A 21,144-nucleotide genomic window follows, 5' to 3' on the forward strand; every position below is an offset into this window, starting at 1 on the left:
CCACCCCACCCTCTCGATTCCTGCTGCCTTTCTTCTTCACTTGAACTGCTGTGCCTGCTTAGCCATCTTGATGTGCTGTATGCCGTGCTTGCCTTGCTCGTACTGTGCTCTTTGGCTACACCTATTATCCCTGTGGGGAAAGGAAAGGGCTGTCATGTGTGTGTGTGATTCAGGTTAATTGCCTGACCTTGCCTGACATTGGGGTTGAAGCATGTCAAGTTAACGGTTTTATTAAAAGTCCTTTGTTTGTGGTGTGCACAAGTGTTTGTGTCAGAGAAGGGGACGGTTTCAGAGAGTTAGTTAAATGGACGGGAATGACCGGGATGGAGAACAGAACAAAGGGATTGTGGAAACGATAGTGTTCTGTCACAGTGGATTGGGTGTTCGAAAAATAACAATCAGAGGGATGGGATTGGTAAGGTTTGTGAGGCAAACGGGAATAGCTGTGACCATGAAATAAACAAGAGGGATTGTGGGAACTGTAGTATTTTACCTGAGTAGGTTGGGAGTGTGGAAAATAGTAATCAGAGGGACGGGAAGAAGAATGTATTCAGAGAGGGAACAGAAAAACTGGGTTTGTGTAGGAGAGATTTATTGGGACTAGGTAAGAGAGATTTAATGGGGAGAGAGGCAGATGTGCTGTAACCTACAAAGGCCCCAGGGATCTTGTCCGCTTCTCCCTCCTCAAAATAGGACTGTGCCTCACCTTGGAAATCCTCCCAACCATAATCTCGGTCTCCCCTACCATAGGTGATCCTCCCAGACTCGGCCCACACCTAGAAACTGGATACAACAGCGATGGCCATGTCCTGGCCACCTGGATTAGGGATTGCTGGGCTCTACCTGGGAGAATACCTTCAGGTTTCTCACAACAGTCTTTCAGAGGGCCTTCCACCCCACATTGCTTCAAAGCCATAACAATGGCAGTGAGTGCTATACAAATATCAAATAACATAACATACTTCCCACCTCAGGGGTATCTAAGTGTTCCGCTGACAGAGCATCAAAGGGAAGGAAGCATATTAGAACAGAAAGTGGTACAGTTTTTCCTGAATGCAAGTACATTATTCATATTGCAAATATCCTGGTTAACTGCGTTACAGTGTTTAGCTGTAGTGACCTGGCTAAATCTGCCAAAAAACCTAGACAATCTAAAAAGATTGATGGACATGGTACACTGGGTAGCAGATATTTACTGTCAGGAAGAGAAGTGCCACTTGATGTGATGTTTAACATAGAAATGCACTTGACCAAAGTGGGGTTTGTGGGCTAACATCAGCAGGCTGAGCATTGGCTCAAAAACTTTAAGAAAGCACTGGTACATGAACATTGAAAGAAGTGGTCTTAATCTAGAACCTCATGTTCCAGATATCTTCACCCCCTCTTCTTAGAACCCAATGAAGGCATAGACCTCTGACGCACACTCTAGAGTAAATACAACACACTGGGGAATAAATCCAAGTAATAGGTTGCAAGGATAACAAAGTTTTACTTGTACAAAATATAATGCCAGCAAAGAACTCTGCTGCCCGAGAGCGCTCTGCCAAAAATTATACGGGCAGCACATTAAGAAGGCCTAAGGCATGAAACACTTGTGTAGAGGCACGTTATAAATGCCATATCATATCATATATAGTAGAAATCTACATTGCTGGTTGGTACGAACATATGCATGTGCCTGCTCCATAGGGGATGCCAGGCGCTAATTGGCTGGTTCATCCTAGTCAATCTGGCTCCCCGTGGGTCAGATCCTCTGTGGTGAGGGTCAGGGCATTTGTGAGATACAATATATCTAGTCTAAACTAAACAACTAAAACTTGCTATTCATTCATTACGGCGGGAACCTGGATAACACAGAAAAGGGGTGCCATGATGAGAGGAGGATAAAATAAAGATGTGCTGACCCCCACATTCAGGACTTCGTTAATACCACAGTTCCTGCACCCAAGGTCTCTCCCTTGGGTTTGATCTATGATTTACATTCCCCGGTGCGTCATGATATGAAAAGACATGTGTTGCCATTGTAGAGATATATGGTCGCACAAGCTTTAGATCTGTGATGGGCAACTTAGGGAGGTCAGGATCTGGGCGTCAGATACTTATCGGTATGTGAAAAGGTAGTGGGTCAGGTTGATGAAGTGTGGCTGGCTCTGGCCTGACTGGGTGGGGGTTTGGGGCTCAGTGGCAGTTTAGTGGAGATGGATGGACACCGGGCTGGGGCGTGGTACTGTCTCACACATTTCGCAGGGCGCTTTCTTGGAAGTGGTACTAAATATTTGCAACATTGAAAAGACAGGAGGAAAATGGACTTCTGTGGCAACAGGGCTCAAGCGGTGCGGGCTTGGTGTGCCTATGTCGGGCTGGGAGTGAACTGGTTACACGCGCATCGCAAGCCATCAACAAGTCTGGTCTTGGTGGAGTCGCGGAGCAGGGGCCTGGCTAGCGCTATTCACCTTCTTCTATGTGCTACATGACTTTTATATGTGGCTTGCCGGTGGCGGCTGTTTCCCCCTTGTAGGTTATATTGCCTCGTATGGGGTCCGGCTAACTTGGAAGCGCCTGGGGGGTGGGAGAGGCCCATTTCCATCCCACCATTCCCCCATTTTGTTACTTCTACAGTAATGAATCCCCCCCATTTCTCATTAATTTGCTCGTCTTTCTGCTTCTTCCCATGCTGGGGTACCCTTTATGGGCATCCACGCTCTTCATACGCTCCTCAAGCTTTCCCCACACTGCGCGTATTGTTCAGGTGTGCAGGTCATGTATATGCATCTCCTATCCCCCGCTAAATCTACCCATATTTCTTTGTAATTCTCGGGTCTGGCGGGGATGCAATAGATGTGTGATATAGTGTGTCCAGTTCATCCCCATGACTATGATATATTGCAACCATGCGATATTTAGGATCATCATCTGTCTGTATTTCTACTTCCTTTGTATCATGAAGCAACATTTTACTATTGTTATTCCCAATTGTCACCATCATCATTGCACTATTAGGTACGGCTATGTCACAACAGCGGAGACCCAACTTGCACACGCAAAAAATCACCAAACTGAACATGATGATAGGGATAAGCATCTTTACAGTAGTTCCAAGCCACGATGGTACCCAGCCGAATGCCATGTTCACCCAATCATCTTGTATTCCTGCTTCCTTTTTCATTTTCACACACAGTTCATGCACCGCTGCTATTACATGCGATATTGTCCCGTTTTCAGCGTCTGTAGAAGGTATGAACATGAAACATGAACTCCCAATCTTTTTGCAGACCTCACCCTCGATGGCTGTGAGGAGGTCGAGGACATACCTGTTTTGCATTGTCATTAACCAGAGTGCCCTCCTTTCCACTTTGAACCCTTCTTCAGTGTCATTCGCCAACTGGATTAGCTCGCAGCGCACTGAAGCCACTTTGCGTTAGCTCTCCACTTTGGGTTAACTCTGGTTTGAATGCTGGGCACAGGAGATGGGAAAAATGTCTCTGCAGAGCTCAAAAGTTTGTATTCATTGGGTATTTGTGCAAGCAGATCAGAAGATTCTTGGGACAGATCATTCTTTCCTGAACAGGTGATCAATGCACTCTTCTTCTGGAAGGATATGAAAGCTTGGGGGCGACAAAGTAGACATTACTTCAGTCTCAGATGTTGCTTGTCCGTTGTCAGCCAATAGTCCCCCCTTTAGGTGTTTCTCGGGTATTACCAACAGGGCTGAATGTAGCGCTGCGAGAGAACAATAACCCCTCTATGATGGCGGGAGGTGCAAGTACGCCCTTTTTGCCACAAAACCAGTAGTAGTCCATCATTTCTGCAGTTCCTTTTCAGAGGTCTGGATTGATCACTGTTCTGTTGCAGTGTTTTTTGCACCCTACAGAAACAGCTCCTTCACCATGGAAACAAAGTTCATAGTTTTCCTCTTGTTGTACTTTCACTGGTTTCTCATTGGCAGTAAACAGAGTGCTTCTGCTTTGCGCATGAAAGTTGTTTCTTGCCACTGGTTTTCTGTGAAGCTTGTTTCCTTGTATGGCTTGGAAGGGTTCATTGAAGCACTTGGGATCTGTCAAGTCCACCTTGCATTTGCAACTGTCCGGATCAAGGAGTTTTAGTTTGACGCTGCATGCCTGAATAGTGCCCTTTAACCTACATAGTGCAAGGTGGATGAGACATTATGCCTCATTACAAGTTTGCGGTCCGGGAACTACGGTACCGGTAAGCTTGCTGGTACTGTAGTTCCCAGACCAGCTAACTACGAGTTGTGTTTGCTGGTGCCTTTCTGCCCGCCAGGCCTGACCTCCCCTATGGGGCCGAATGGGACAGAATGGGACCGAATGGGAGAGGGGAGCATCTTTATTCCAGCGCCCGCAAATGGGTAATTACCGGGTCCGGCAGGGCCATAATGACCCGGTAATTGACCATTCCCGGGCGCCGGTAACCAAATGACACTGGCGGCAGCCGTGTCTATATTACAGGCACGGCTACCGCCGATGTCATAATGAGGCCCATTGTGTTTCTACTAAGGGTACCTCCTGTGGTACTAAAACCTTGGGCGCCCCAGATGCATGCAGTATTAAGGAGCAAATGTAGCAACTTCCATGTGACGTCTGGCTGCTTGGGGGTACATTGCCTTGTGCTTTCCGGACATCTGAGAGGTGGATCCAGTACTGCAACCCTTTCAATTTTACAGCGAGCGGGGTGCAGTACACTACTGCGCATGGCCCGTGGAACCTTGGGGAGTTTCATTTCCACACAAAGCATCGCAAATAGATCCACTCTCCTGGCATTAAGGGTTGGATGGGGGTACTTTCTGCTGGAGTCCCACTCTCTCTGTTGTGAATGGGGGTGCAATTTGTTTTGATATACATCTTATTGCATGTGTGAGTTGCATCAGGTACTCTTTGAATTCTTCTCCTAGGACCGTGGCTGTTCTGTGAGCATCGGAGGCCCTTCTTACAGGCGACAGTGGTGTTTGCATGCGTCGGCCAGTTACAATTTCATGGGGGACAGGTGATGGTCCTTGCTAGGCTGTGTGCGCGTTTAGAACAGTGCCAGGGGCAGGCAGTACACCCAGTTTTTCATTAGAGAGTTGCACAGTTTGGATAATCTACTTTTGAGGAGGCCGTTTATTTTCTCTACCACCCCATTCGCTTGTAAATTGAGCATGTCTTATGTTTTATTCCTGGGAGGAACGTTACCTCTTTGAACAATTAATTGAAGAAGTGTGTTCTGTTATCTGATCGAATGACATTGCACCCTCCCCATCGGGGGAATAACTCTCTAACTAGGAACTTCGCCATACACTCCACATCTGAGTAGACACAGGGCCATGCTTCCACCCACCGAGAGAATGGGCACACCACCACAATCAAGTATCGGGCCCCATTGCACCTTTCGCGTAATCAATGTGCAGCTCCCAAAAGGGGGCCACAGGGCAGAGTAATGTGCCTCGCAATGTTCTCAGAGTCATCCCTGTGCTGAATACTTGGCAGGTGGTACAGAATTGCACATTTGCGTGCCATTCTTCCCGAAAATCTCCATACCTCAAACAGGGATTTTCAGGCAGAAAGGCATGCAAATTTGCGTTTTACGCGCAAATAATTCCATGAATCAGAGTGTTAGCCTGGGAGTGTGATTCGTTGTCCATTTAGTGAACTCATAGAGACAGATAATAGCAGTAATAGCTTACAGAATCTCTCTCTCTTTTTAACCTGGACAGGTCGTGTTTGTTTGTCTACCTTCACTCAAGCTGGATGCAGAATAGGAATTTGATGCACATTACTTCGTCATGATGAAAGTTCTGTATATATGACATTTTAGAATTGAAACATGTCCAGATTAGATGTCTCTGTAGAACAACAGAGTCACAACACCAGCATCAATTGTTGAAGATACTAATAATTGCAAACAATTATTTACCATTTCTTTCCTTTTTTCTATGCTCCAATTGAAGGTTTGCCCTTTATAGGCTAAATGTCACTATTTTTTATGATTTTAATGTATGTCTAGTGATTTAATACATGAATGTCCTAAAAAATTCAAACTATTGGTTGTTTAATGTTTCACTAATGACCTGTCTATTCGCGTTCTATTTTTGTATATTTAAAGCTGTATGGGCAAACAATGGGCAAGAACAGTGGGAAGGAAACCAACAATACTGCAGTGGCAAGGAAGAACACCAAGAGGATGAGGTGGGTCCCAAGGGCAAAGGGTAGGGGGTTTCCGAGGACAGGGGCCCAGAGGAGGAGGCCAAGGGCAGTGTTTGTCATACGGGAGATGGGGGTACTTTGTCAGGGGATGCTGCGGTAGGCGGGGAGATAACTATCCATATAACCAACCATGCTACAATCAACAGTTACATTTGGGTTTGTTGCGCTATACAAAAACAATAAACAAACAAACAATAAAAAAACAAACAGTATGGGAACCCCCACCCCAATAGCCCAGAGGGGCCAGAGCAAGGATCATACACGATATCCCTACCCTACCCCAGTTACCTCCCCAGATGCCTGGCCCCAGTACCTATCGTCACCCCCGCTGACGCAATGCAGATACACCAAAACCACCCCAACCAACAGGTAGGTGGGAACAGACACCCTTTTGCTACTGCCCCAAATGGCGCAGCAGCACCTTATCAAGGTGCCTGTGTGCTGGGAGGGGACCCCTTTGCTTGCCCAGGGACAGATACTTACCCCGACTAGGACAGTCCACATAGAGCACTTGCGTGTCCAGTACTATCAATGACCTTGGATCAAGAAGAGGAACCACTGGAGGGGGCAGAGATAGGAAATAAATAGTTAATCTTCATGGTGGAATTGAGGGCAGAAAAATCATGCATTTGCAAAGGTTACTTCCCATTATCAGTACAAACTCTTGACACGCTGGGATTCTCTGGGGCTGTCGTAACAGTTAAATACAAAGAAAGTTTAGATGTCAAGGTGAGGGGGAAGGTAGTACGAGCACCCCTCCTTTACTACGAAAGTTCCAATTGAAGGTTAGCCCTTTATAGGCTATATGTCACTAATTTTTATGACATGGGGCCTCATTACAAATCAGACGTTCCGGAAATAACTGTGGCGGTAAACCCGCCGCCACCGTTGTTTCCGGACCGCCTGATCCCGACTCCTGCAGGCGGGAGGTGATGTTCCCGCCAGGTTTGACCTGGCAGGTTTAACACTGCCCGCCTGCAGGCGGACGAGGAAACACCGGTCCATGGGTGACTCCTGCAGGCGGGAGGTGATGTTCCCGCCAGGTTTGACCTGGCAGGTTTAACACTGCCCGCCTGCAGGCGGACGAGGAAACACCGGTGCTGCCGGTGTTTCCATGATCCCCCCCATTCCCATTGAGTCCCATAGGACTCAATGGGAATGGGGATTAACACCATTCTGCCTCCGTGATTCCCGGAAAACCGGGGTTGTAATGCCCCGGTAATTCCGGGAATCACGGAGGCGGAATGGTAATACGAGTCTGGCGGTAACCAGGCGGTTTTACCGCCTCGGTTACCACCGGACTCGTAATGAGGCCCATACTGTTTGAATTTATGTCTAATGATTTAATACCTGTTTTATGAATGTCCTAAATAATTAAAACTATTGGTTAATTAATATTTCACTAATGACCTGTCTATTCACGTTCTATTTTCGTATATTTAAAGTCTAATCCTTCCCAGAACAGATAGAACAGACACTGTAAGTGTGTACTTATACAGTGTCTACTGGGTTTCCTTCCTTATTCCTAACTTGGCCCATACAGCTGCCATCCTTGCCTGCGTGGCGATGGAGGCGCTGCCCGCTCCCCCCATCTGTTCTGTGGGTGGCACTGCTGCTATGGCAGCTACTTTCAATAGTTGTGTTTGTACTAGTTTCGCTTCCTCAGCCTGCCTTCTCTGAATAGTTTCCTTTTCCCTCTCTTTGATCCTCCTACAATGATGTACTATGATGCTTTGAATTTCAGGCCAACCTTTAGCTTCTATCGCTGCTATCTTATCCAGAGCCTTCTGTACTATTTTGGAAGTCCCCGCTTTATAATGAAATAAAACAAAGATGTTGATTGGTCCCACGCGGTGCCTGTCTCTGTTCTCCACATCTCTTGGACCCGAAGAATGAACTGTGCAGCGTCTTTCTCATCCCCCATGGTGCATTGCATTATGGAGTGTAAATTGGGACTATCTGGGAAAGCTCTCTGCAGTGCATCTCACACATGCGCTCTAATATTGTAAAACAAAGCCCTGTCATGTGAGTCATTTCTCATGGTTACTCCTGGATACCCTGCTTTCACCCACACTGATTCTGCTTGGTCTCCTACTGCAGACACTAGCAATCTCTTAATATCTCCTATAGCTAGTGCTACTCCTGCAGTGTGTTTTTCAAAGGCATAAATCCATTTTACTATGCCCGCCGTGAGTGGGGGAGGGATTTCACGAAGACGTTTTTATCCATCTGGGCCCATGGAACATAATGAGGCCGACCTGCTCCTTTGGGGATCAGGAGCATTTGCAATTTTGATTTTACATTTACACCTTTTGTTCCATTCCCTTTCTTTTTTGCTAAGGCCATTCTCCCGAACCTTTCTCTCAACCTCCCTTGCCACGTCCCTTCCACCCATGGTGTTGTCAAATGTACTTGCTGAACTGTTCCAACTGCACCTTGTTCCACATCATCAAAATCACTTCAGTACTCCTCATCCCTTACTGACCCCATGTTCTCATATCCCAAATTGTCTGCTTCCCCTTCCCTTTCTATGTGCACGGCTCGTATAGGGGTGCTATCAATCCTAAACATAAAGTATCCCGACTTCCATTCATCTTCCAGTCGGGGCAGAGGGGCACTCAAGGGTTGTGCTCCACTCTCTGGTCCTCTCGCTGCCTCACATGTTGCTCGTAATCTAGCCAACTCTCTACGAGTGGAAGTCCATGCCTCTTCATTGTCCCTGGTGCTTACTCCTGTGTGGGTAGGAGTTGTGGTAGATGAATCATAGGGTGGGGCGGTGCAGTACCCGTATTGGCTAAAGTATTTCCCCCTGACACAAAAGTCGATTAGAGTACCTCTCCGCTGGTCGCATTAGCAAAGGGTATATTTTCTTTGGCTCCCCTTGTCCCTTCTCACTGTCTCCTGTGTTACTGTCACCGGTGGTCAAGTTTTCTGATGCTATTTCTCTTTCTTCTGGGGCGGGTGCTTCTTCAAGTATCCACCACAGATCTAATATTTTTCTTCTATTTTGTTGTGGCTTCCCCTTGTACTTAGCAGTGGACATGTGGTCTAAGACACCCTTATCGAAGGACCCTTCCTCTGGCCAGGACTAGGGCATTCCTTTCCCTTGTCTTTCTGTCACCCTTACTCGTGGTATTTTTTGATCTTGTCACTGTACAGGTGTAGGCTTTTACATATATGGGATAGTGGAGTGTCATTCCCCATGGTTTGTCGCTTATCTAAAGTGTGTTCTCACAAAAAATGTTTGTGCATAGTTCTTCCCACCCCTCTCTACCATTAGGGCTTACAGTGTCAGTCAATTCATGCATGTAAAAACTGTCTTTCCACAGTCAAACAAGGTGGGCACAATCGCTTTTTTAAACCACAAAAAAAAACATATACAAGACAAACTATATACTTAATAAGCGTGTTTCTTCCCCTTAGAACATCCCCATTCCTCACTTACTCACTTCTCGTTCACACCACACCTGCCCCTCCTGAACCTCCTCCCTACATATAAAAAAGGCACTGAAAATAACAAGCTAAAATAACAAGTTAAAACAACAATTACTACTTGTTCCCGAGCCCTCTAATTATACGTGGCTCCTACTTTGTCTCTGCATTTATATATTCCTGCACTGGCCGTGACAGTGCACTGTGGCTGCCATCTTCTATCCCATTATGGGGTAGGCTCCCTTTCCTTTCACTTTTATATTCTCTGTATAACTTAAACTTCAAAGAAAAAAGAATGAAAAAAAGAATCTCTACATGCAAATAGTCAAACCGTTCGTTCACTTTCAGTCACTGTGTGTTCCCGTCAATCATACTATTCCATACCCAAACACCAGACTTAGTTATCCCGTACAGTCTATACTCACATGTCTGTGTTCTTCTGAAAGCCTCTGTTCGCGGTTAATCCACAACACGTCAAACATCTCCCTGGGACCGCACCCAGCTCCAAGGAGCAGGTAGGGTTTCACAAATCTGGAACCCACAAGAACCGCTTCTACTGCATAGCCATTTTATGGGACTGGTTAGCTGTAGGTGGGCACAGCCTTTCCCGAGAGACCCCTATATATCGCCGCAAGTTTGGGAGCTAAGAAATCACATCACAGGGGTCACCAAGTGAAGGCATAGACCTCTGACGCACACTCCAGATTAAATAGAACTCGCTAGGGAATAAAGCCAAGAGATAGGTTGCAAGGATAACAAAGTTTTACTTATACAAAATATAATGCCAGCAAAGAACTCTGCTGCCGCGAGCGCTCTGCCAAAAATTACATGGGCAACACATTAAGAAGGCCTAAGGTGTCATTAGTGCATCATCATATATAGTAGAAACACCCATTGCTGGTTGGTACGAACACATACATGTACCTGCTCCATAGGGGATGCAGGCGCTAATTGGCTGGTTCATCCTCGTCGATCTGGCTCCATGTGGGTCAGCTGGGCTCATCTCCATGGTGAAGGTCAGGGTATTTGTGAGATACAATATATCTAGTCTAAACTAAACAACTAAAACCTCGCTATTCATTCACTATTGCAGGAACCTGGACAACACAGGAAACGGATGACATGATGAATAGAGGATAAAATACAGTTTTGCTTACCCCCACATTCAGGACCTTCTTAATACCACAGTTTCGGCACCCACGATCTCCCCCTGGAGTTTGATCTATGATTTACCTTCCCCGGTGTATCAAGATATGAAAAGACAAGTGTTGCCATTGTAGAGATATGTAGTCACGCAAGCTTTAGATCTGTGATGGGCACCTTAGGCGGGTCAGGATCTGGAGGTCGGATACTTATCAGTATGTGAAAAGGGAGGGGGTTGGGTTGATGAAGTGTGGCCGGCTCCGACCTGGCTGGGTGGGGATAAGGGGCTCAGTGGCTATTTAGTGGAGATGGATGGACACCGGGCTGGGGCCTGGTACTGTCTCACGCTCTTCGCATTGTGCATTCTTGGAAGTAATACTAAATATTTGCAACTTTGAAAGGACAGGAGGAAAATTTACTTCTGTGGGAACAGGGCTCAAGCGGAGCGTGCTTCGTGTGCCGATGTCGGCCTGGGAGTGATCTGCAGACACGCGCATCGCAGGCCATCAACAAGTCTGGTCTCGGCCTAATACAAAATGAAGTTGCGGAGCAGGGGCCTGGCTAGCACTATTTGCCTACTTCTATGCAGTATGGGGCTTTTATGTGTCCTGCGGGTGGGGGCTATTCCACCCTTGTAGGTTCTATTTCCTGGTATGGGGTCCACCTCACTTGGAAGCGGCTAGGGGGGTGGGATAGGCTCATTTCCATCCCAATGTAGGTATAAGCACTCAGTTGGACTGTGAGGCCACTGTGTGGGTAGACTTCCATGATTGCTGGCACCATCAGACGCACTGCTTTTAGCTGGCCGAGGCTCCAACATCTGTACAGTCCTCCAAAGTTCCACCTACCTGGTGGCTGGCGACTGGTGCTGCCTCTGCTTCCATCGCAAAGCGGCGAGTCGCGTGTTCCCTCACATGACCCAACTGAAGGTGAAATCCGCTGCAGCTCCCTGCTGCCCCTGGACTTCCTGGATTTCTGGTGCCACACCTGTGCAGTCCTCTTCACCCGGCACTCTCTTGCTCCTGACATTCCATCTTCTTGGTGGCTGGTGACTGGTGCTGCCTCTGCTACCATCCCAACGCAGTGAGTCAAGTGATCCCTCACAAGACCCATTCTCCTCCTCTTAAAACGCCGTACCTCAAGGTGTCCCTGCCCTGGAAGTCCCGTTAAAGTGTGACACATTTAAGGATTACAACATATCCTGTTTGTGCCAAGTATGCCTTTGCCATTTGTACTCCGCCCTTTCTTGTGCCCCCAACTCTGCCTATGTTCTGACCATGATTTCACCTTTATATTCTTAGGTTCTTCTTCTTCTTCTTTGATTTATGATGTCATATATACCTATGCATCATTCTAACCATCTCCCTTCTATTTCTGCCCATATTCATACTCCACTATATCCCCTTCTCCATCACCTCCCATATATTTTGGTTTCTGGAACACACGCTCTGTGTGCAATAAATCCCATTCTATTCTTGATCAGTTCTTTCGTCTCCACCTTCAATTCCTTTGTCCAACAGAAACTTGGCTTACCCCTCAGTCTTCAGCTATCACGGCCTTTTTTAGATTGGCATATTAGGTGTTGGTTGCCGCACCTATAAACTGAAACGTTTGCATTAGATGCAGATAGGGAGAAATGGCATATGAAGAGGGACACACAGCTTGTAGGTGCTGTTTGCTTATTTGACCATCCATTGACTGGCCATGAGCATGCTAATAACTTTGGCCATTCCCACCCAGTCCTTGCCCCTCCCCCCCTAAAACACCTCCTGATGAGAACTGTTTGAGCTTGCTATATTCCAAGCTTTAGCATCAATCTTTGCACTCGAAGTGCAGGTCAGAGTTTTTTCAAAGCAGTTCTCTGAGAGTTAATGGACCTCATTACAAGTGAGCTGGTCCAGTAACAACACCGAAAATAATATCAGTACGACCGGCATTGTTACCAGATCGGCTCACCCTGAGTCTGCCGGTAGGTGCAGTGATCTATTAGCAGGCCTGACCTGCCGGTAGTTCAGGCCCCAACCGGCAGGGAATTCACTGAATCACCGGCACCGTTTACAGCAGTGCTGGTGATTCAGGAGTTCCCATCCCATGGAGTCCTAATGGTATCCTTTAAAAGTGACCACCAGTGTTTTTAACATACACTTAAACATTGGTGAAGGATGGCCACTTTGGAATGAGTTGTGTTAGATTTTCAAGTTACATTTTCTGATATACATTCTTCTCATGCTTATCCTAGAATTCTCAATGAAAAACATTAAACACCAAACCATTAGCAATAAAAGAAAACTGCACCTCCCTTGTGTTTTGAGTGGGTTGGGACATTTGCTATCCTTGCTCATCAATGCCAGCACCCTGATGATCCCGTGTCCTCTTTCAGCGCCCGTGTTGACTCTGTGTCAGCCTTTGGCAGGCATTCTTCTGCCAGCATTCTCATCTCCCTTCAGGATCGTGTAGCCTTTCTTTTACCATTGCACTTTGTGCTTGTACCCGGACACTGTCCCATCAGGTTTTCTTGGTGTTTGTCCTGGGAGCTTCCTTGTTCTCCAAGCATGGTGGAATCTGAAACTTAGAAAAAACATAAGGTACACGCCTATTGCATATTTGCATATAATCTTTGTTAGGGGAGATTTCCTAAAGTCCTACTGGCAGTAAGATTTAGTAAGCTATCCAAGTGGTTTGTAGATCACCCATCTCTTAGTATAAGTCTGTACTAGCTCAGGACCTTGGTAGAGTGGCAGAGCAGTCAGGCTTATCTTAAGAGGAAGATGTGAGCTGTAGGTAAGTACACTGAATCTTAGCTAGACAGGCACAGCAGAGAAGCACTTACACTTATAGTTATATAAACAGTATATATTTATTATATTTACACCAGAACCACTTTAAATACTTCCGATGTTTATGCTAGAACACTTAGGAATACTTGATAATACACTTCAAAGGGCACTTTCACTTTTGTGTTTGTTCGCGGTTACATTTGTAGCAATGTTAGAAAGGGAAACGACAATGTTATCGTATTATTGGTTATTGTGCACTCATGCGGTTTTCAACGATTTATACGGTAATGCATTTACTCTGCAAACACGTATAGACAAGTCACTTAAAGGGAGGAAAATGGTTGCTTAGTATAACATGAGCTAAGTTCAAGGTTCTAGAGATGGTTTCTTTGCCTAGTAAGTCCTTCAAGTCCAAAAACACAACCCTAGCTAAAGGCAGTGTAGAGAGGGCTTGTAGTCTTGACACACAGCAAATTACGAAGAGTTCCTGTGGATTTCTTCCAGTTTCTAGTGTTATTGAAGCAACAATGGAGACTTTAAAATTGAATTGAGAAGGGGACACAAGGCACAGAGGTAAGAGGGGGTTGCCCTGGACACCTCTACATGCACTCCAACGCTCTGGAGAAACTTCTTGTAATCAGGTAAGCAATACCTTTTCCTCCCACAGTACCTTGGGTTAAAAGAAAATGTTTGTGCTGAATGCTCCCTGATGTTGCAGCTCTGGATTGACCTCTGGATTCCTAGGTCTGATGACTGGAGGCAGAACAAATGATAGGATCTCTTTGCAGCAATCTTGAGGGAGGTCCTGTAGCAAGACTTTTAGCAACTCCTGGGGTCACTCTGCAGTTTTGGCACCTTTTCTGCAGCACCTACAAAGGACATGGATCAACTGGTCAATCTTCTTCACTTCCTATAGTGCCATGCTCTGTTGAGGGGGTCTGGGTGAGTGGGATCGGATGTCTGGAGTGTCCTTACAGATTCAGCAAATATTTGGATGGAATTGCCCTTTCCATGACGATGCACTCGAAATGGGCAGCAGGTCTCGTGGTATTGGAGTTCTGCAGCTCTGGAATGTCCTTGGACCTCAAGACATGGCTTGTTTCAAAGTTCACCTTGGCTCTGGTTGTCCCCAAAAGCCAAAGGGAAAGAGTCATCCTTTTCAGAGCTCCTCTGTTGCACATAAAATGGATTCAGGACAGCAGACGTCACTTTGCAGTGTTGTAAAGGGTCTGCAGGCATCTCTGGTCATTTTCGTCTTCAGTTAATTCAGCTTCCACTGGTGGACTTGCTTTTCACTCCAGGAGCCTCCACCATGTTTGCCTTCTGGTTGTGCCATTGCTTAACTAGAGCTTGACCAGCTTACAAATTCTCACAAGCCTTTGTCATCATGAGTGCCTTCCTCTGTCTGAGGCCAAGCACATAGTCAGTAATCCTTACTGGCTTGAGGGAAGGAGCACTCTCCAGAACCTCCTTGACCAGGGCCAAAGAGCCTCTGACTGGATGCTAAAGTAAGTCAAAGGGCCTAAAGCCCACCCCAGCTTGAGTAACATCTCTACAGGCAAATAGAAAGCATGGCAGAAGAAGGGACCACTTTCTCCTAAGTGGTTCCTCCACAGCTCCAATCACGCTGTTCATTGTCCTATTAAACCTCTCCACCAATCCATTTGTCTGAGGGTGGTAGGCAGTTAATAACTTGTAGGTGATCCCACAGGTTTTCCACATGGCCTAAATGCAATGGGACATAAAATTCAACCCCATGTCGGAAACAGCCTCCTTAGGAAATCCTACTCTGGTAAAAATACCAAGTAGGGCCTTAACCACTGCCTGAGCAGTAATAGTTCTCATTGGAATAGCTTCAGGATACCTGGTGGCATGGTCCATCACTACCAATATAAATCAGTTGACTGAAGATATTGGAGGGCCTAGGGGACCAACAATGTCAATACTCACCCTATCAAAATGGACTCCCACGTCTGGGAGGGGCTCTAAGGGTGTCACATTTCTGGCTCTACTCTTACCAGATAACTGGAAAGTGTGACAACTCCTACAGTGTTTTCCAATTTCTGCACCCAATATGGGCCAGTAAAAGTCCAATGAGATCCTCTCTGTGGTCCTCCTAAAGCTTAAGTGACCAGCCAGGGGGACTTCATGTGAAAACTGTAGGAATTTGGGTCTCAATTTCTGGGGTACCACCAGTCTGCTGAGGTTTCCTGGAATAGACTCCATAGGCTCACTGTAGATAACTCAATCCTGCCAGTATAGCCTATGCTTTCCAGGGTCCTGCCCTTCACTCTGGGAAGCTGACAGCTGATGCAAACCTTCTACAGAGGGATCTTCTATGTGTCCCCTACTGAAGTCTGTCCTTGAGGGTCCACCTTCTGCAAGCACAGTCTGCAGCTCAGCATGGTCTCTTGGATCCAGACCTTCTAGACAGGGTTGAATCTCCTCCTCCACTGCCTCATCAGAAGAGGGTTGTTCAGGTTATTCCTTTGGCACCAACCCAGCCTCAGCTGGTGGTGGGGTCACAGTGATGACCTCTAAGTTTTCAACTGGAACCTTTTCCTTGTGGAAGTTTTGGCCTTGGGGCCATTCTTTCCTTTAGAGACTATAGGTTTCCCTGTGGTCTCTGTTGGAAGATCTCTTAAGGTTGCTCCTCCTGGCTTTCCTTGTCAACTCCCTTCTCTTCTTAGAGGGGGTTTGGGTGTGCTGGAGACTACACCTAAGGCCTTCATATCCTTGCCCAACAGTACTCTTCGTGGTACCTCTGATTGAACACTTACAGGAATGTTTATAGTCCTCATTACACTTAATGATAGCTGGAAATACTAGGCACTTTTTACTGGGCAGCCTGCTAACTTGGTAAGCCTTTTGGGAGACTTAGCAACTTCCTCAGGTTGAAAAAAGCTTTCATCTACCACAGTTATACTGGCTGCAGTGTCTCTAATTGCAGGGGTATCCACCATTCACAAGTACACCGTCTTTATAATACTCTTTAGTATTATTTGGTTGTTCCCACAGTCCCAGAGATATTAAAGAAACTGTAGCCTGAACATCAATTGCTGTCATTGGAATACTCATATCATGTGTGAATGCTAAGCTGACAAAGGGAATCCCTGAAGGTTTACCCTTACATCTGGTATCTCCTTTCACGTGGTCACCAGACCCACAAACCAACAAAGGACATGGATCGCCGGGTCAATCTTCTTCACTTCCTGCAGTCCCACACTCTATTGAGGGGACTGGGCAAGTGAGATTGGATCTCTGGAGTATCCTTATGGGATCAGAAAAGATTTGGATGGATTCAGCCTTTCCACAATGATGCACTCGGAATGAGCTGCAGGTCTCCTGGTATTGGGGTTCCACAGCACTGGAAACTCCTAGGACCTCGGGAGATGTCTCATTTCAAAGTTCGTCTAGGGCCTGTTTGTTCCCACCAGCCATAGGAAAAGAGTCATCCTTGTCGGAGCTCCTCTGTTGCACAGAATATGGGGTAGGGACAGCAGTGGTCATTTCACAGTGTTGTAAAGGGTCTGCAGGCATCTCTAATCATCTTCTTCTTTGGTTACTTCAGGTTCCAGTGGTCAACTTGCTTTTCACTCCAGAAACCTCACCTTTTATACAGTTCTAGAACACACCCCTCTCCAATCACTCTCAACAATTTACAGAAAGGCGCGTTTGGCTGTCCAATTAGGAGAGCCAGACCCCTTGTGGGAGCTGGACCTATTCAGGCACTCTGGCAGACAAAGGACAAGGGGGTGAAAAACTCCTCCCCTCACATACTGCCTGCCCAGACACTCTGGAGCCTAGGCTGGGATACCCAAGGGTTTCCGCCAAAGGCAACATGCACACACAGACCTAACCCTCCCAGAATGGTAGAAGAAGGGCTAACAAATAACAACCATGCTAGAAATGGCAAACAAAGAAGGGAGGCCCAAGTTGGTTCTTGGGTGCCCCTATTGTGCATTATCGAGGCAATGGCCATGGCCTGCGGTATAAACAATACACTGTAGTTGGTAGAACATGTCAACTGCCACCAGCCATAACTAGGTGATTGTCTATGTGACTAAAAAAAGTCACATGAGCAGAGAGAAGGGGGCTACTAGGCATCCCTTTGGCGATCCACTGAAGGTAGTGTGTGCCAATCTCTCAGACTATAGGAATTTTAGTTACTTGAGAATATAGAATATTTTATAATTTTTTTAATAATTTTATTTTTTATTTTTTATGATATGTTTGTTTCCAAACTTTTCATTATCTTAAGGTTTTATGGATAACTTTGTCTATTATAGTTATTTTATTCGGTTACATGAAGCCAGAATTTTACAATGGTAAAAATTATGGCTTTGTCCGTTCCACCAAGAATCTAAGTCCCTCTTTCTTGCGTTGTTTTCTGTTTTGACGAGATTTATAGAATACTGATCTTAAAGGACGACCCTAAGGGTCCCCAGCAACACTGCACATAAGGAGTTGTGGGCTGCAGTTGTAAAAACACAGATGCCTTTAAGAACCAAGGAGCAGACAGACTCCAAAGTACAGGTGAGTACAAAGAATAGAGTTCCAACAGACAGAGCCCACAACAATGAATGAGTTAAAAAAGGTTCCACTCATTCAGGATTGAAAGAAAAGGGTCCGGAAGTCCAGCAAAAAGTGAGGGGATAAAGCATAAACATGATAAACCTCCCTAACAATCTTTACTACGCCACCATTATAACCTCTTGCCAACCTTACTTATGTCATCCCTAACTAAGTCATTCACAGGCCCATTGATTGCTATTTTCTACAACGGCTGAATTCTCAGGATATTGTGTATTTAACTAGGCCACCATAATTCCTTTACCCAGTTTCTGATTGTTCCTTCATTACTAAAGACAATACAACTCCACTGCAACTTGGACAGAATTGCAGACAGAGGAAGACAGAAATTTAGTAAATCGCTATCATGGTTATTTTCTCTCTCATGCACATACACTCCCTATATATCCACAACCATAAAGATAGAAATAAACAGAAAGGTTCACAAAACGAAAACTAAAATCTGAAAAATGAATACCATTATTACGGAGCCATAATCCAATTTTTTCCTCTACTTTCTTTTCACTCTCTGCAATACTCTCTCACCTATGTGACCTATCAAATGCTTCCTCAGTCATGGTGTCAGAGGACAATACTTTAGTGTGTCTGACTATGCTTATCAGGCTTGTATCTGTATGGGTGGCCTCAATCGTTTACCATGTATGAGGCATCCTTACCCTATGACTAAAGTATAATCCTATGCACATTACCAACTACACATTCTTTTCCTTTTGTAGATACATATTTCATCGCAATTACCCAAACCTCAATTTACAATATCAATCATCAATTAAGCCAAGCAAGCTACTATGATATAGTCTAATATAGTAACATTTAGTTGAATAATCTCCTGCAAAAAAGGTAGCAGTCACCCCTATCTCGAAAGAACATGGCATGATAACCTGTTCTGTGGTTTTTACCCACTGTGAGAGTCTGCAGCCATTGCTTATAGTCCACTGTACTTTTCGCAAAGGTGGCTTACCATTTGCATATGAGTCTTTGTCCGGGCCACAAGGGCAGTCCAGCACCGAAATACCAGGCAAACCTCCTTCGAACAAGAGTACCAACAGCAACCCCATACACGTGTTTCAGCTTTTGTTGGGCCTCATCAGTGAGGTGGAGCTGTGACACTCTGAGCACAGTGAGCAAGGGGTCCACATCTGGGTTCCCCCATGTAACCTAGGGTGACCAACCCCAAGATCCTTACAAAAATGCAAAAAAGGTAGCAGGCGCCCCTCTCTCGAAAGAACATGGCATGGTAACCTGTTCTGTAGTTTTTATCCACCGTGAGAGTCAGCTGCCATCGCTTTTAGCTCACTGTACTTTTCACAAAGGAGGAATATTCATTTGCCTATCAGTCTTTGTCCTGCCCATAAGGGCAGTCCAGCACCGAAATGCCAGGCACACCTCCTTTGAACAAGAGTACCAAAAGCAACTCTCCGTTCGGATCCATACGTGTCATTCTTGGCCCATCTCCCTGTTTTCATTCAGAAAGAGATCAGTGGATATTATTCTAGACTGTCCTTGAAACAGCCCAGTTTGTTTAGACAAAACGTTCTATTTGTAAAGTGAAATAATACAGTCAGTGCATTAAATTGGTAGTGGCTGAAGCCGATAGATGTTATATTATGCTTTAGAGAGAGTTGCGCCTGCAACCTCTTTTTGCATTTTTGTAAGGAACTTGGGGTTGGTCACCCTAAGTGTTTCAGCCTTGTTGGGCCTACTCAGTGAGGTGGAGCTGTGCCTCTCTGCGCATAGTGAGCAAGGGGTCCACGTCTGGGTTCCCCCAGGTAACGTAGGGTGACCAACCCCATGTTCCTTACAAAAATGCAAAAGAGGTTGCAGTTTACAAATAGAACGTTTTGTCTAAACAAACTGGGCTGTTTCAAGGACAGTCTAGAATAATATCCACTGATCTCTTTCTGAATGAAAACAGGGAGATGGGCCAAGAATGACACGTGTGGATCTGAACTGAGAGTTCAATTATAAGTACACTAACCATGTGGCAATAATATCTATGAACTTGACAAGGTCTGAAGATGGCATGCACATTTTGAGGAATACTGATCCAAAGTAGGATATCAAAATAGCTAACCATATACACCAGAATATCCAGTATAGACAAGAAAAAGCAATCCAGACAGCCCTTACACTCTCTGTTATAAAAACAAAAATAGTTAAATAGTTGTTTGGCTTTTTGCCATTCAAGCCAATTAATGAATCATGTATAAATGGTGCCACACTCACGTGGAGATGAAATGAGAAGATATGGCGAGATGGGGAAGTTGTAAGCACGATGGAGATGATGCTGCAGAAAGAGTGGTCAGGGAATGTTCATACAGGGAAAGAAACACCGAGGCAACAGGGGCTAGCAGGCAATGCGAATCAGGGGATACTGCACTGAATGCAGTTTTTTGCAACATATTCTGGGTTAGCTTTGAAAATGAATGCATCATGTTTCAATTGTTGATTTTGCAAACTGAAGTCTCATTAGAAAATCTGCATTCATTTGTAAAAGTGCTCTGATTAGAAAATATACACTTACTAGATACTGCAGGCCCATTAGAAAGTGATGTCTCCTTAGTAATGAGCAAGCATTTCAGAAATTGCATTTGAACTGTATGAAGGCAGTTATTTTAGCATGTGCAATTAAACACATCTCTTTGACGTGATCAATATGAATACAAGAGAGCTTTTTAAAGATTGCGAGATCAGAAACAGATGCAAGTAGAAAAGATCAAATATTTGAATGCCTACATTTTTGCAATACAATACAAAACATGCTTTTATGAAAGTGCCAGGTATATGCTCATATAGCCCATATTGTTTTAAATGCCACTATTGTTTCAGTCATGCATTATATAAAGCATGCTTGCACAAAGGAAATTAGACATGATATTACCTCTATATATAAAGGATAATACAGGCCTTTGTTACATTCTGAGCTGAACTAAACTAACTTGCTTTAGAGGTAAAGGGATTCACTATGAACTGTTGTGATAGTGAAGATGTTTGCAAGG

Source organism: Ambystoma mexicanum, chromosome 5q (assembly GCF_040938575.1).
Source record: "Ambystoma mexicanum isolate Mex_15411 chromosome 5q, UKY_AmexF1_1, whole genome shotgun sequence".
Taxonomy (NCBI): domain Eukaryota; kingdom Metazoa; phylum Chordata; class Amphibia; order Caudata; family Ambystomatidae; genus Ambystoma; species Ambystoma mexicanum.